This window comes from Sorex araneus, chromosome 2, assembly GCF_027595985.1.
Source record: "Sorex araneus isolate mSorAra2 chromosome 2, mSorAra2.pri, whole genome shotgun sequence".
NCBI lineage: Eukaryota > Metazoa > Chordata > Mammalia > Eulipotyphla > Soricidae > Sorex > Sorex araneus.
This window is the reverse complement of record NC_073303.1, coordinates 37902899-37918962: the sequence shown is the minus strand read 5'-3', so window position 1 is coordinate 37918962 and position 16064 is coordinate 37902899. Positions and strand designations below refer to the sequence as shown.

At 43.2% G+C, this 16064-nt stretch overlaps 1 pseudogene; it reads right to left on the bottom strand.

The window, feature by feature from the left end:
* Positions 1–14086: 14086 nt before the first annotated feature.
* LOC129402015 (glucose-induced degradation protein 8 homolog) lies at positions 14087–15628 on the bottom strand (annotated as a pseudogene).
* Positions 15629–16064: the final 436 nt, after the last annotated feature.

The following is a 16064-nucleotide window of genomic DNA, read 5'->3' as shown; positions in this document are numbered from 1 at the left end:
TGAAATAAAAGAGGACATGAGGAAATGGAAAAATATCCCCTGCTCATGGATAGGGAGAATAAACATTGTCAAAATGGCAATACTCCCCAAAGCATTATACAGATTTAACGCAATCCCTATAGGGATACCCATGGCATACTTCAAAGAAACGGAGCATGCAATCCTGAAACTTATATGGAACAATAAACGCCCACGGATAGCTAAAACAATTCTTGGGAAAAAGATGATGGGAGGCATCACCCTCCCCAACCTTAAACTCTACTACAAAGCGGTAACAATTAAAACAGCATGGTACTGGAACAAAAGCAGAACTGCAGACCAATGGAACAGGGTGGAATATCCCCACACGCAACCTCAAATGTATGATCATCTAATCTTTGATAAAGGTGCAAGAGATGTGAAGTGGAGCAAGGAAAGTCTCTTTAACAAATGGTGCTGGCACAACTGGACAACCACATGCAAAAAAATGGGCTTAGAACTCGACCTGACACCATGCACAAAAGTCAGATCAAAATGGATTAAAGACCTCAACATCAGACCACAAACCATAAGGTACATTGAAGACAAGGTAGGCAAAACCCTCCAGGATATTGAAGATAAAGGTATCTTCAAAGATGACACGGAACTAAGCAATCTTGTAAAAACAGAGATCAACAAATGGGACTACATTAAACTAAAAAGCTTCTGCACTGAAAAAGATACAGCGACCAGAATACAAAGACTATCTACAGAATGGGAAAGGATATTTACACAATACCCATCACATAAGGGGTTGATATCAAGGGTATATAAAACACTGGTTGAATTCTACAAGAAGAAAACATCCAACCCCATCAAAAAATGGGGCGAAGAAATGAACAGAAACTTTACCAAGGAAGAGATATGAATGGCCAAAAGGCACATGAAAAAGTGCTCTACATCACTAATCATCAGAGAGATGCAGATCAAAACAACTATGAGATACCACCTCACACCACAGAGGCTAGCACACATCCAAAAGAACCCTTTTGGAAAACAATATGGACGATTCTCAAAAAACTAGAGGTTGAGCTCCCATTTGTCCCAGCAATACCACTGCTGGGAATATATCCCAGAAAAGCCAAAAAGTATAGTCGAAATGACATCTGCACTTATATGTTCATCGCAGCACTGTTTACAATAGCCAGAATCTGGTAAAAACCCTAGTGCCCTAGAACAGATGACTGGTTGAAGAAACTCTGGTGAGAGAGTGACCTGATGGGACATGGCCTGTGGGAGGGCAGGGCTGGACTCTGCTGGGCTAAGAGACCCACATGGGTAGCAGGAGAGGACATGGGACAGACTTGAGGAAAATGCGACAAAGTAGCCATAGACAAAGTAGCCATAGACATGTGGCTCCAGTTACTGTCACTAGGACACACAGACCTTTCCCCATGTCTCAGGTCCCTGTTTCCTGTGGAGCTGGTGTGGGATCTCTCTCCCTTTCTCTGTCTGGTCATTTGGTGCTGGGGGTACTACACCCTGCTGTGTTCAGGGTCACCCCAGGCTCTGTGTTTTGGGGCTGTTCCCAAGCGTCCCCAGGGGACCTTCCAGTCTGGGTGAACCAGGGCTGGCAGCACACACAGCCTGCGCCCCAGCCCCTTGAGCTAAGGCACCTCACTGGCCCCTGGGCGTCTTGTAAGGGCTGATGCTTTTAAGAAGGTGGTTTAAAAGACTCTTTTACTGCTGATTTGTTTCTGTCCCTTCCTTCCCTTTGTTGTCACTGCTGTTGGTGCCTTCACTGCTGTCACACACTTGGTTGTGGAGCTTGCTGGGGTCACACACTTGCAGTGCTCACAGACTTTTTACTTGTGGTGCTCAGAAGATAACATCATTTAGTTGTGGAGCTCCTGCACTCTTGGTTGTGGTGTGAAAGATAGAGCCCTTCTTTGTTATGGGGCCGGGATCACACAGACAGTGCCACCAGGACCACAGGAGGCATGTGGGATGCCCTCGTACCTTCAGGTCAGGCCGCCTACACTGAGCAACATTCCAGACATTCAATCTAGCCTCCCCTTCTAGACAGGAAAGCTAAGCTAGTTCCATGAGGTTGGGGATGTGGCTCAGTGGTAGAGCATGTGCCTTCCATGTCTGCAGGCAGGGTTCCATCCTGGCAGTGCAAAAACAAATAAAATTTAGTTCAGTGAAAGTAATGATCTGAGACTAGAATGAAGTATCAGAATTTGAGTATGATCTGACAACTCTTTTCTAAGTATCAGAACATTTCAAGTATTTAAAGTAATGTTTAAAATTATTCACATCCAAGAAAATAAATATATTCTCAAGGGCAGGGACAGAGATTATGAGTACAGCGGGTAGGGTGTTTACCTGGCATGCAGCTGACCAAGGTTCAATCCTCAGCACCACATATGGTCTCCCTGAGTCCCACTAGGAGTGAGCCCTGAGCATGGCCAGGTGTGACAACAAAATAAACAAACAAAATTGAATGTTTCATACAAACCTGCAGAACAGCCCTTAATGTTCTTTCTCAAGAACCAATGTAGGAAACAGGAAAAGAAAATTTTTGACTCTTTGGGAAGTAAGTCGGGGAATGGCAAGAAAATGCAAAAAGCAAAAATAGCATAAGGACATGGTGGATGTTATTAGGCACTTCGGTGGTGGTGAAATGCAGTCACTGTACATTAACTCTACACATGTCACCTTAACTACAGCAATAAATATGTTTGTATATATAAAATTAAACATGTATCTTCAAGGGGAGAAACTGAGGAACGTGTCTAATTAGGAGGTGAGGGTGACAATTGTTAGTGATGACCAAGTGGCCCCTTCACTCCCTGATGTGCTGTTGGGAATGACACAGTGTGTCTGAGGGCTCCCCACACTCCTAGCCTTGACCACCACACCCAAACTGATGGTGAGTTTTCTCTGATGTATATCAGAGCAGCCTCCTTACAATGCCACGTCAACCAAGACAAGGAGAGTCTGAGACCCGACTCAGCTGGAGGCGCCTTTGGGAGACATGACGGGGACCTCACTCCAGGTGCATGATCCTGGGATGAGATCCGAGGAGAGAAAAGAAAACAGTAACATCCAAATATAGTGTGGAGATTCGTGATACTGTCCTGACATGGACTTATTAGCTGTAGAAATGTGGTAGCAATAAAAGATGAAGAATGTTCCTAAGAAAAGGAACAGGGAGTGGAAGGAAAGTTCCTTTCTAATTTCTTGGTTTGGCATCAAGAGGCCCTGGGGCCATGATGGAACCCAGACACAGCACAAGGTTCCAGAGGTTTCTCTTCCGCAACTCTCCGCCCGGCTCCCCAGCCTGACCCCAGGACTGCTCTGGAGGCACCTTCATCCCATGGGTGTCCTCCTCCAGGTCAGCATCTCAGCCTGAGTCAGGTCAGGGCCCTGACCCTGCAGAGTAGGAGAGAGCAGAGCAGCGGCGCCCCCGTGTGGCCACAGCGCTGAAAGACACTCAGTCCGAATTGTGCTTCCTAGCAGGGAGCTCTCCAGGACTCCCAGCGGCAGGACAGTCTGTGCACACTAGGGGGCGCCCTATCCCGCGTCAGGTGCTGTGTCTGAATAGTTTCCCTAAACATACTCACATACAGACTCCTCCTCATTCATCACCATGAGCACTGGCTTCAAGTGTGATTAAGCAACATGTACGTGAAAAATCTTTGTTCATAGTATTGTAAACCACAAATTTTAATCAGTAAACATTTTTTTAAATTAAAAATATACAACAACAATAACATCAACAACAGCAACTTCAGTTCATAACTGCTGCTATCCAGAGCTAGAGTGAGCCCCAGAAGCATACTGGAGCCCTCACCGTGCTGAGATGAGATATTGGTCCCCAGTCTCTGTCACTTACTCCTGCTGCTGCCGGTTCCATGGGAATTAATTCTAAATCCTAAGTTTCTGTCCTTAGGATGAAGTGAAGGATAAAAGAGGTTAAAAGCCCAAGGACCCTGGACTGGGAATATACAGGGAATGTTCCATTTAAAAAGTGAAAGATGGAGGAAATAGAGACTCTAGGGGATGGAGGCCAAATAAAGTGGAGAGGGAAGAAGCAGAGAAAGGTGCAGGGAAGAGCCACCTAGTGGACACCTTTGGGGAGGGATGGGCTTGTGAGGATCAGGCACAGGGAGCAATGGGTAGGGGTGAATTTGTCACCTGGAGGGTAATTATTAGAGCAGGAGTTACCTCTGCAATTGACTGGTAAACTACAGTTAATTTTTACACATTTCCCCACACTTCGATTCCCCATACTTTGAGTTATGTCAGATAACTCAAACACACAGGGAAGAGTAGAGGATAGAGGAAAGGAGAGGAAGGGAAGGGAAGGGAAGGGAAGGGAAGGGAAGGGAAGGGAAGGGAAGGGAAGGGAAGGGAAGGGAAGGGAAGGGAAGGGAAGGGGAAGGGAAGGGATGTGAAGTGAAGGGAAGGGAAGGGAATGTTCTAGTTGACATTGTCAATGACTTCTGGATTTCTCCCCTAGGGGAAAGTTATTCCACAGGACACTGAATGAAAAGCAGACCCTAAGGAGTTATTAGTGTTGTTTTAACCTGTGGACTTGATTCATTCATTCAGTGAATGAATTTTTTTCAAATCTTTTTCCTACCCTTGTGGGCTTGGATAAAAGATCATCCATGTGTCCTGGAGTTCCCAGTTCCATATATTGTTCTAATTTTATTTCTAAGAGGTTTCAAGGAAAGATTATTAGAGTTGTTGCCAATTTGTACCTTAAACTTTGTGATCAAACAACTTAAATGCACTGTAGGATGGAGCACCTGTGTCAGATCTGTTACTCCTGTGCCTCCATTTGATCAAATCTCCATTGATCCCTGTGCATCTGTGATGGAAAGTGTCAGGGAGAGACAACACTCCCGCTGCTTTCCCACACGTTCAGCCTCTGTTTATGCTCCTGGACCTAGACAGTTCACTTGTCTCAGAGTCAGAAGTCCTAGGTTTGCATCCTTGTTTTGCTACTTACTGGCCCTAATGACCTTTACAATTGATTTTTCTTCATTTGAATAATTAGAATGATTTGTAAAATCTTTGCTAGCTCAAATTCCAATATTTTCTGTCCCTTCATTTCCTTTGTTTTGTATTAATTTTTCAGGACTGACCAGGGAAGCAAACTGCCAGGAGTGACAGTGAAACTGTACCAGTTCCTGTCTGAGCATGAAGAAGCCCCCAAAGTGGGCAGAGAAGTAGCTGAAGAAATTTTCATCACTTTTACTGAGAGATGGAATGAAATGTTGCTGCTCCTGATGCCAGGTGGGAGCTTATGCTCTACAGGTGTCCCAGCTCTCCAGGGACTGTCCTGGTGCTTTCTCCTGATGCTAAAAGCACTCCCAGGTGTCCCTAGTGGTTGAACTGCTCTGGCCTCTGGAAGAAACTGAGGATCCAGCACTTTGGTTTTTTTTTTTTTGGCTTTTCTGGGTCACACCTGGCGATGCACAGGGGCCACTCCTGGCTCTGCACTCAGGAATTACCTCTGGCGGTGCTCAGGGGACCATATGGGATGCTGGGATTCGAACCTGGGTTGGCCGCGTGCAAGGCAAACGCCCTCCCCGCTGTGCTATCTCTCCAGCCCCGGATCCAGCACTTTGGACTGAGAGTTCACAGTGAAGAGGAAAAAGGTACAGGAATCCTCCATGAGAGATGCTGGCATTAGGTTCAATGTATTTTGGGCAACATCTTGCTCAGAGAGCCCATAAAGTTGACTGAACTTTTTTTTTGTTGTCTGTTTTGTCTGTAGTGAAGGTAACATTATTTCAATAATGCTAATTCTTATGCTTTTGTATAAAAATTACTGTACTTCCTCCATCATCAGAGTGCTTAAGACCCACCCTCACTGCACTTGTTATTTTTATTTTTGTCAAATTATCTTTTATATTTCATGCCTATGATTTTTAATATCAACCAAAACTATCTGTACAGAAGACCTAAGATCAACCAAGTAGCAAAACATGTAAAATGCACAAATACCTTTTCAAATGAAAGCTCTTGATTTATTTATTTTTGCACTTTTTTCTACATTTTTTTAAATGAATCAATGTGAGGTACAGTTACAGATTTACAAACTTTCATGCTTACCTTTCAGTCATACAATGATTGAATACCCATCTCTCCACCAGTGACTATTCTCTGCCACCAATGTTCCCAGTATCCCTCCCACAATGCCCACCCCATCCCCACTCCACCCCTGCCTCTGTGGCAGGCATATTCCCTTTTACTCCCTCTCTCCTTTTGGGTGTTATGGTTCGTGATACAGGTCTTAAGTGGCCATCATGTTCAGTCTATTATCTACTTTGAGCCTGCATCTCCCATACTGAGCGGGCCCTCCAAGCATCTTTACTTGGTGGACCCTTCTCTATCTCAGCTGCATTTCCCCCCAGCATGTGAGGTCAGCTTTCAAGCTGTGGAGCAATCTTCCTGGTCCTTATCTCTACTATCCTTGGGTGTTAGTCTCCCATTATGTGACTTTATATTCCACAAATGAGTGCAGTCCTTCTATGTCTGCCCCTCTCTTTCTGACTCATTTCACTTAGCATGACAGTCTCCATGTGATCCACTTACATGCAAATTTCATAACTTCATCTTTTCTAACAGCTGCATAGTATTCCATTGGGTAGGTATGCCAGAGTTTCTTTAACCAGTCATCTGTTCTTGGGCACTTGGATTTTTTCTGGATTCTGGCTATTGTAAACAGTGTTGCAATAAACATACAAGTGCAGATGTCATTTCTACTATACTTTTTTGCATCTCTGTGATATATTTCCAGAAGTGGTATTGCTGGGTCAAATGGGAGCTCAATTTCGAATTTTTTGAGAAATGTCCATACTGTTTTCCAAAAGGTCTGAACCAGTCGGCATTCCCACAAGCAGTGAGTTTTTTTATTTCATCTACTTAGTCCTTTATTAGTGACACTTCTGTGTGTAGCTTTCTTATTTCTGTTCTCATTTCTTCCTGTATTTTCCTGGCTGTCCGTTCCACTGTTTCTTTCATGCCCTCCTTTAATTGACTGGATGCCTGTTCCACCGTTTCTTTGAGTTCACTGAACATCTTCAACATTTCATCTCTGAATTCCTTATCGGAGAGATCATATTTGTGGGTAACCCCTGTTGAGACTTCTGGACTCTTTTCTTGATCCTTTACTTGTGTTTGGGATTTTCCTCTATTTCTTCGTATTATGTTAGTATGGAGGTGGGACCTTCCAGTTCACGATCAGTATTCCCCTCTCTCTGCGAGAAAGGATTCTGGATGAACTCAGTCAATGTTGATTGCCTTTTCCCCCTTCTAGAATACTACCTTCCTCTTAGGTTCTCCTCTGTGACTTATGTGAGGCCTCCAGTGAAGCTTCAGAGGATGTGTTCTTTTATATTAGTCTTCTGCAGCTTCTTGTGTTCAGTGGTACTTTGGTGAGATTAAAACAGGCTAGAGGACTTTTGGCCTAATGTGTTTGAGATAGTCAGGATGTTCTCCATGTAATTAGGTAATGGATGTCAGAGCTGGACTGAACCATCAGATGCGCCCATGTAGACTGTGCCGCACACGGGCAGGAACAAGGGCCCCATGAAAATGGGCGAGATTACTCATGTGTCCTGACTGGTGTGGATGAGGATGAATTTCTTTAAGCTGCCTTAGTAAATAATTGCACAAATTTCGGTATACTGAAGTTGTCAGTCTTCCTTTTCTCACAGATCCCAGGTACTTAGCTTGTTTGTTTTCAGTATGCAGATCCTAGGTACTTTGTTTGTTTTCAGTATGCAGAAAAGCATTCAGCTTTGCATGTTCCTCCTGTAACTCCTTTGTTGATGGCCTCACTGTATTGAGCCCTTTAGAGTAGGAACAGTAGGATGGTAATAAAAGAAGATTTGGGGGCGCTCTACCTTTGTCACAGCATCTGAGTGAACCCTATGAAATGTATTTCTCTCATGTTCCTTGTCTCAGCACCTCCAACTGAACAAATATTCATGCAACAAATGGAGATTGAGGTGTGAGTTCAGAGTGTTGGGAAAGGGAAAATAACTGTGCCCCCAGAAATCACGTCCCCTGTCACACTGCAGGTCCTGAGGGATGCTGGGTGGTTTTGCTGTTCAGATTCTGGTTTGGGGCCTTCAAGGGGAATAAGTCACTGGCAGGGAGGTCCACACACCTAATTGAAGGAGCTGGCAGCGCTGAAAGCGGGCTGACACTCTGCAGGGTGCTGGGCAAAAGTTAGTTAATAATGTTCTAAGGTAAAATTAAGGAAGAAATTAAGGAATACATCTTATTCTAGCTAATATAAAGTTTTTCAAGTATTGCCAATGCAAGTGTCCAATGTACAACTTAGTGTTGAGACTTAACAGTATAACACACCTTTATATTGCTTATTTGAAGATATTAAAATAACATAATGTCAAACTTCCATTCTGTTACTGAAAAATGTATCAGTTCAATTGGAAAGATTCAAAAAGCATTGTACTGATATTATATGTGTGACCAGGAAAAAATGGTCTCTGAGCTTAAAAAATAAAGACAAGACGCTTACTCTTCTATATTTCAAAAAATCATATGTATCTATCCACACATACAGTGACATCAAGTGAAAGTTTCCCACACTCTAAAGGGAAACAAAGTTTCTATTAAACAAAGTTTCTCTTAAACAAAGCTTCTATTACAGTATTTTGTGACAAAGTTATTTTAAAAGCACACATTTCTCACCTGCTTTGCTCTATCTTGCTACAAAAGACATGAAATAGATAAATTTCTTCAAGACATAGATCACACCTAATTTAGAAAGTCCTTTTCTTGAGATTTCAGTGTGAAAAATATTTAATTAACTATACAAATCTGATGCTTTAAAATTAATTATAAAAATATGCACAGAGAAAAACATCAACTTTTCTTTTTTTGTGTATATAGAACACAAATAAAGGTTTATTGTATAAAACTAAGGCCTTACACATTTTCAACCTCAGAAGACTAGGTAATCTTAACTCCACATAAATTCCAGTTTTCCTTCCCCCTCCATCTCCATTATCACAATGCCCAGAACAAATGCTATAAAAAATAAAAACTATAAATAACACCAAGTCCTTTAAAGACAACAATCTCAAATGTTATTTCTTGGCATAGGTAATCTTCAAGGCATGGAGATTATTCACTTGCAATCACTTGTCATCTCAAGCGAGCACCAGTAACGTTTCCATTCATCCATGTGTGTGCTAGTGTAGCCCAATGGCATCTGCTTGCTCCAGGAACACAAAGAGCATTAAACCGTTATTCAGGGTCTTAAGGAAGAAGTCCTACCATCTCGTAGGTGAGTGTCCAGGTGTTCTTTTGACATCCCGTGGAATCCAGTCTGTAATGGCTCTAGTCCAGCAGTCATCTCCAAATCGCATTTCGTGTCCAGCCCATCTGATTTTTGACACCTTGGCCAACGAGGCAGCGCCCCTGATCTCCGATTGTTGATGGAGGTTGGAACTCCAGATTTCCTCTCTCACTGAGTGAAGCGTGATACTCCAAGCATAGCTCTTTCGATTCCTCTTAGGAAGACCTGAATAGCATTCTTTCCTGTTTTCGTAGGGCCCAGGTCTCTGAGGCATATGTGAGTGCAGCAAGAATGGTGGAATCGAAAAGATGTGCCTGGAGCCGGAGGTTCTTCGTCCTCTTAACCACTTCTTCAATGGTCTTGAAGGCGTTCCACTCTGCTCTCTTCCTCCTGCACAGCTTAGGTGCCAGGTCATTTGTCATGTTGAGTTCTCGACCAAGGTCACATAACTGCTGCATTCAGAGATGTTTGTTCCATTGAGAGCAAATGGAACATCAGGGATTAGTCCGTTTCTCATGAACATTGTCTTCGTAAGATTCAACTGCAGTTCAATCTTTACACACTCAGGTCGAAGTCAGCCAGCATTCGTGCCGCTTAGCTGATGTTTGGTGTTATTAGAACGATGTCATCAGAGAAGCAGAGGTGGTATAGTGTGCTGACTGTCAATTTTCACTCCCATTTCTTCCCATTCCAGTCATTGCATGATGTTCTCGAGGGTGGCACTGAAGAGTTTCCGTGGAATGGTATCACCCTGCCAAAGACTTCTCTTTATTTATTTATTTATTTATTTTTAAATAATTTATTTATTTTTTAATTAGTGAGTCACAGTGGGGGTACAGTTACAGATTCACACATTTTCGTGCTTGTTTTCCCCTCATACAATGTTCGAGAGCCCATCCCTCCACCAGTGTCCATTCTCCACCACTTATGAACCGAGTATCTCTCCCACCCCCCTGTCACATCCCCCCACCCCACTCCACCTCTGTGGCAGAGCATTCCAATTTGTTCTCTCTCTCTCCTTTTGGATGTTGTGGTTTGCAATAGGGGTATTGAGTGGCCATCCTGTTCAGTCTCTAGTCTACTTTCAGCATGCATCTCCCTCCCCGCTCAGAATTTAATCACATTTTACTTGGTGTTCCCTTCTCTATCTGGGATGACTTTCCCCCAGCATGTGAGGCTAGCTTCCAAGCCATGGAGCCAACCTCCTGATATTATATACTACTATTCTTGGGTATTAGTCTCCTACTCCATTATTTTATGTTCCACAGATGAGTGCAATCTTTCTATGTCTGTCCCTCTCTTTCTGGATCATTTCACTTACATGATATTTTCCATGTTGATCCACTTATATGCAAAGTTCATGACTTCATCCTTTCTAACAGCTGCATAGTATTCCATGGTATAGATGTACCAAAGTTTCTTTTACCAGTTATCTGTTCTTGGGCACTCGGGTTTTTTACAGATTCTGGCTATTGTAAACAGTGCTGCGATAAACATATAAGTGCAGATGTCATTTTGACTGTACTTTTTTGTTTCTCCAGGGTATATTCCCAGAAGTGGTATTGCTGGATCAAACAGAAGCTCAATTTCTAATTTCAAGCCACAACATCTACCACATGGCCAAGCTGAGAAAACAGGGCATATAGGCATCTCTTTAGTTCTTCTTTTTAAATTTTGTCATTCATATTGTTGATATAAATTGTATGATTTTGTCTGATATCCATGTTTTGAGTCAAACTTTTCAAACACCCATGAGACAGTGGGAGAGAGTGCAGAGCGAAACATCAACATTTCATATCAATTCTTTTTTTTTAATTGAATCACCATGAAAAAAGTTAAAAAGAATTCAGGTTTAAGTCTCAGTCATACAATGATCAAACCCCCATCCCATCACCAATGCACATGTTCCACCACCAAGATGGAATATTATTCCTCCCATCCCACCCTCCTCCACCTGTGTGGCTAATGATCTTCACTTTATACTCTCTATACTTTGAATACATTCAATATTTCAACAGAAAACTCACTATTATTATTTGGAAATTTCCCCCCATAACCAAGCCTGCTGAAAAGGCATCATTTGAAATTTGTTTTTCCATTGCTGAGAATGAAGAATATATGAGGTTTTGGATTTCTGATATTTTCGTAATGAAGTCCAGAGAGATTTCTGCCAGAAGTCACTGCAAGCTCATACCTCTGGTTAATGGGCTCTATAAGATGGTAGTCACCACGTGGCCACTGCCGCCACCACAGAAAGAAAAGGTCGAGAGAGAAAAACCTTTCCCCTCCCAGGGTGGCATAGGGTCATAACTCAGTTCACAGTCTAGATGTATTTCTATAAGAAGCCGCTGGGTGCCGAAAGTGGTTAGTAGTCCTTCAGGATCATGGTCTTTTAGGAGCAGAGGAGCCGTTTTGTATGCCTTTCATATCAATTCTTAGGAGGCTTGACTAGAACAAAATTTTTATCTTTAGCCCAATTGTACTGCTCTTTACTATTTTATTAACCATCCTTGAGAGTAAAGATGCTATTATTAATTTTTTATAATACATTGAACAAATTTTGCATTGAATGATGAGAAAATATTTTTAAAATATGAAATGTGCTCTATATTGTTTTAGTATGAAAGGAGAAAAATTTGCAAAGATTACCACTTCCACTCCCCCCCCCCCGTTTTTTTCTTTTTTTTTCTTTTTTGGGTCTCACCTGGCATTGCACAGGGGTTACTCCTGGTTCATTCACTCAGTAATTACTCCAGGAAGTGCTCGGGGACCATATGGGATGCTGGGAATCAAACTTGGGTCAGCAGCACGTGAGGCAAATGCCCTACCTGCTTTGTGATTGCTACAGCTCGTTATTTCACTTTTTACTGGTTAATTTACATTTCTGCCACTCATGTGTCACTTATTTCCTCAAAACATATCCCATTTTACATCATATATGTTAACAGTATGTTTGTGACAGTTGTATCCAAGATACACACACACAGACACACACACTTACAAGCACACACTTCTCACCCACGCCTGTCATTATAATGTCAGTGAAGGGAAAAGCAAAGAATACATTATAAAAAGTAAAAGCAAGCAGTAGAAGAGAAGAATCTAAAGCTAATATCAGAAACAGTTACAGGGCTCAGGAAACAAACTCGATGTAAATAATAACTATAGAACAGCAGAAAAAGGAAAATCTTATTAATACTTATTACTTTGTAACAAATAATTCTGAAATTGGTGGCTTGGGAGAACAATTGTCTATTAGCTCAAAGAGATAAAACAAGTAAAATCAGATGGTGACAGAAGAATCTAGGGGAACAAAGGAGTTAAAGGATGGAATAAACCATTGGTGTTGGTGTAGCAACAGAAATGGCTTTGATAGTCCAGTCTACATCCTCTAAGTAGAAGCCAAGATGAGGTCACACTCAGAAGAAACTTGTTAGGGGAAGCCCTAAAAAGGGAATTTTATCATAGAGGCCCTATAAAAGTATGAGTGTCCCAGGATTATTAACCAGCAGAAAATGCTTTTATATATGAGCTTTTTAAAATATATTCTAAAAATAAATTTTAGAAGATGGGCAGAGAGAACTGAAGGGCAGTTGCAAATACAATTGAGTGGGTCATTCCAGAAATATATGGACTTAGCCAAGGCAGAACGTTTTATGTGAAAATGATGGATGCGGTGGGTAAGCCTGAGATTCTGCACAATTATCTCAAATGAGGTTGTGATTTTGAAGTTTATAGTAACACACACATTTTTGCCTCATTTCCATTTCTGGTAGAGAGTCTTTTTAAAAATTATTTATTTATTTATATTATTTAAATTTATTTATTTTTTAATTAGTGAGTCACAGTGAGGGTACAGTTACAGATTCACACATTTTCATACTTGTTTTTCCCTCATATAATGTTTAAGAGCCCATCCTTCCACCAGTGTCCATTCTCCACCACCAATGAGCCCAGTATCCCTCCTGCCCCACCAATCCCATCTCCCCACCCCCTCCTGTCTCTGTATCGGGGCATTCCAATTTGATATTTGTCTTTCCTTTTGGGTGTTGTGGTTAGCAATAGGGGTATTGAGTGGTCATCCTGTTCAGTCTCTAGTCTACTTTCAGCATGTATCTCCCTTCCCACGCAGGATCTCCAATCACATATTACTTAGTGTTCCCTTCTCTATATGGGATGACTTTCCCCCAGTGTGTGAGGGCAGCTTCCAAGCTATGGAGCCAACCTACTGGTATTATATACTACTATTCTTGGGTATTATTCTCCTACTGTGTTGTTCTATATTCCACAGATGAATGCAATCTTTCTATGTTTGTCCCTCTCTTTCTGGCTCATTTCATTTAGCATGATATTTTCCATATTGATCCACTTATATGCAAAGTTCATGACTTCATCCTTTCTAACAGCTGCATAGTATTCCATGGTATAGATGTACCAAGGTTTTTTTTACCAGTCATCTGTTCTCGGGCACTCGGGCTTTTTCTAGATTCTGGCTATTGTAAACAGTGCTGCGATGAATATATAAGTGCAGATGTCATTTCGACTATACTTTTTTGTTTCTCTAGGATATATTTCCAGAAGTGGTATTGCTGGATCAAATGGAAGCTCAATTTCTAAATTTTTAAGAAGCATTAATATTATTTTCCAAAGAGGCTGGACCAGTTGGCATTCCCACCAGCAGTGTAGAAGGGTCCCTTTCTCCCCACATCCTCTCCAACAGCAGTTGCTTTTGTTCTTTTGGATGTGTGCCATTCTCTGTAGTGTGAGGTGGTATCTCATGGTTGTTTTGATTTTCATCTCCCTGATGATTAGTGATGCAGAGCATTTTTTCATGTGCCTTTTGGCCATTCGTATCTCTTCCTTGGAAAAGTTTCTGTTCATTTCTTTGGCCCATTTTCTGATGGGGTTGGATGTTTCTTCTTGTAGAGTTCAACCAGTGCTTTATATACCCTTGATATCAACTGTCTATCGGATGGGTATTGGGTGAATATCCTTTCCCATTCTGTAGATTGCCTTTGAATTCTGGTCCCTGTGTCTTTTGCTGTGCAGAAGCTTTTTAGTTTAATATAGTCCCATTTGTTTAACTCTGTTTCCACTTGATTGCTTAGTTCCGTGTCATCTTTTTTTTTTTTTTTAAGAGAAACCTCTATTTTCAACAAAACTGCTGAGATGGTTCCGTGATCCAATAGGAAAGTCTCTCACCACATACGGCACCAAAATATCTATTTAAAAATGAAAAATCCCACACAGCCCACTTGTCTCACACTCATTTCCAAAGCCACTCAGCCCAGACCCAGGGGGATGGTCAAACGCAGCCCACAGACGGAGTCCTCACAGCAGATCCAACACGTACAGTCTTTCTCAGGAAACAAAGAGCAAACCCAGCCGAGGAGGTGCAAGAAGGAGGTGCTGTATGCCCATGCGCAGAAAGCAAGGTCAGGATCAGTGCTCGGGTCCGAGTGGGCACCCTGGGCGCCGTGGCTCTCAGCTCAGGCATGGAGCGGCCAGGCAGTCTCCAGCAAACTTCCGGCTCTGGTTTCCCAGCGCTCAGCGGGGTGGTGGCTCCCTTCAAACAGGATCCAGGCCAAGAGAAAGAAGGAAGGGAAGGGGAGCAGCTCTGCGCCTGGCTCCTGCGCTCGGCTACTTGGGCTCCTCGATCACACCCCTGCTGAGGTCTGTCATTTTGGGGTATTTCACCTTCTTCTGGTCCAGCTCGTTCTGAGCCCAGAGGAGGAGTTTCAGCAGCTTGGCCAGCTTGGGTGTCGACTCCCAGTTCTCGTAATCCAGCACGGCCTGGCCTGGTTCACCCCGCTCCACACCTTCTGCCGCTGCATCATGTTCAGGAGGTCCCCGAAGGGCGACTCCTCGGGGTTGTCGAAGGCCAGCAGCGCCAGCATGCGCTCCATCTCCGTCAGGCACTCCCTGCTCCGCCAGCTGGGTCTGGGCAAACTCCAGCGCCGGCTCCATCTCCCGCTGGTGGATCAGCTCGATCAGGTGCTGCTGCTGCAGGTGGAAATACAGGTAGCGGCTTGTGTCCAGGAGCTCGGGGTGGAGACTGTTGACCAAGGCGATGGCCTTCTGAATGTGGCCTTTGAGGATCATCTCCCGGATCTTGATGCGCTCATCCAGCGTCTCCAGATCCACGCTGGGCTCGATTCCAGACTCCATGTGGAACTTCTCTGCTGCTTCTTTGAAGCCTTCTGTCACCAGGTAGTTCATGATGAGCCGGTTCATGTCTGCTCACTGGACGTGTAAGTTATTGAGTTTTTCCATCCACTCATCTTTTGTGATTTCATCGGGTTTTTCTGTATAACTCATTCTGATTTGTTTTGTGCAAACCTCACGTCCCGTGCTGCGTGGAGTCCACAGCCGCTTCAGGCCGGCCAGGCGGGCAGGTGGGCAGGGGCGGCAGCGGCGGCGCTGGGAGACTCGGCCCAGTTCCATGTCCTCTTTGAAGATACCTTTAGCTTCAATATCGTGGAGGGTTTTGCCAACCTTGTCTGGTAGACAGTCTTTAAACCTCTTGGAATTTCCTCAGTGGTCAGAGCTTTAGATACATATTCAGTTCTAATATATGGCCACTGCCTGTGGTTCTGACACAGGGCTCCTGAAACTTCATGAATTTGGGGGGATGAGGGGATAGAAGCATCTTTATTCTAATGAGGCAACACTGGATGGACACCTGAATAGAGCTGGTCACTGGAAATCAAGGTCACAGAATATTGTGTACTGTCCCCATTCCATCTCTGAAAAC